Here is a 1806-nt window from a genome sequence, read left to right as displayed (position 1 = left end):
TATGTCCTTAATCTCTATAATTCATCTGTAGTTCACAGTGATGTTCCTGTTCACATTTCAAATTTGACTCATCTGGGTATAGCTTTACTCAAAATGTATTTATTTATTTATTTGTTTGTTTGTGGGCAGCTAACAAATAATAAAAAAGATAAATCTATGATGACCAAAAAATCCAGTTTAAATGCAAAGAGCCAGTTTGTTGTATTGGTTAAGAGAAACCAAGAGATTGTGAGTTCTAGTTTAAGCTTAGATATGAAAACTGACTGGATGATATTGGGCCAGTTATTCTCTCTCTACCCAACCCACCTCACTGGATTGTTGAGGGAGGAGTGGGGGACAACAGAGTATTACTTTTTGTCTGGAGACAGACATCTATGGAGATTGTCAGTCATTCAGGTTTTTCTTTGAAGACTTTTGTTTCTCATCCAAGAAGCTTCTTCAGCTCTTCTTCAGAAGTAGCTTCTTGGATGAGAAGCGAAATGTCTTTTTTTTTAAAAAAACCCAGAAAGTCCAGTTGCCTCTTGAAAAAGCACATCTAAAGATGGATGCATTGAATATTACCAGGAGAGAAAATGCAGTAAATGAACCAAGAATATCTGTAAACTGCACGGGTAAATAGTTCCATAGGCATGCTAATAAATTAAGGAAGATCAAGTAAGAAAAGAGAGCCAAATTGTTATAGGGGTGAAGGCATCAGGCCACATCTGGGTTGACCTTGGGCCAGTCCCTCTCAGCCCAATGAAGGCAATGGTAAATTAATTCCAAAATCTTGCCAAGAAAACTGCAGGGATTTTTCCAGGCAGTTTTCACAAAGGTATGTGCCTGTGCACACTCAAGCATGCACACACATAGACACACAAAAGTTGCAAAACAGTTTCCCCTACGGATGCTTAATAGAGAGGCAAGTGACTGACAGGAGTCATATAACCAGATGAACTCCTAGTAGGGCTGAGGGGGGGTCTCCTAATAAAATGCAATCCCCTGGAGAAGCCATCTCATTTCTTTTATACCTTCTGATAAAACTGCAGCAAGGACTTTGAATTATCAGAGTTCAAGAGATATATGGACAGCTGGAGCTCCTGGAAGCAGACACTTCATAGAAGACACAGCCAAATGAGAAGAACTTTCCCAAGTTTTCACCCACTAAAGTCAAACAAGGATCTTTGAAAACAGCCTTTGTTTTATTAGATTGGCTGGAATAAATCAAGAGAAAAAGCCATTGTAATTTAAATCTGTGAACTGGTATTGCTAATTGGAGATGGGGATGATTGCCCCAACAGCTGTCCTGCTGTCTTAGTCCAGATGAGTTTTGTACTCAAGGCAGACAATCAATTCAAAGAGATAATCCCAAACATTATGTCAGTCTTTGGTTTTTACCCCCACACTTCCAGATTACTGGCTTTAAAAGACAAACAGAAGAAAAAACGAGGTGAAAAAAAAGCAGTGTGGTAACTATTTGTGTGTATATATGAGGGATAAGGATGGACCATGAAGATTTGGTCCCCACCTTCTTCAGAGGTGTGGATGACAGTTCTGGAGTATATCAGGTTGAAGACCTGAGTGAGTGCAGGAGGGATGGGTACTCTTATTATCAGGGGATTGCTTGAGGTCCCAGGAAAACAATTGAAAGGGATGCTCTATGGCAAAGATCCCCAAACTTGGCAACTTTCAGACTTGTGGACTTCAATTCCCAGAATTCTCCAGCCAGCTGGTTGGAGAATTCTGGGAATTGAAGTCCACAAGTCTGAAAGTTGCCAAGTTTGGGGACTCCTGATCTATGGGAATTACAGATCTCCGAACCAAGAT

This window comes from Notechis scutatus, chromosome 6, assembly GCF_049901735.1.
Source record: "Notechis scutatus isolate UNSWTSFEM ecotype Mainland chromosome 6, rNotScu1.2, whole genome shotgun sequence".
Classification (NCBI taxonomy): domain Eukaryota; kingdom Metazoa; phylum Chordata; class Lepidosauria; order Squamata; family Elapidae; genus Notechis; species Notechis scutatus.
This window is presented reverse-complemented; position numbering follows the sequence as displayed.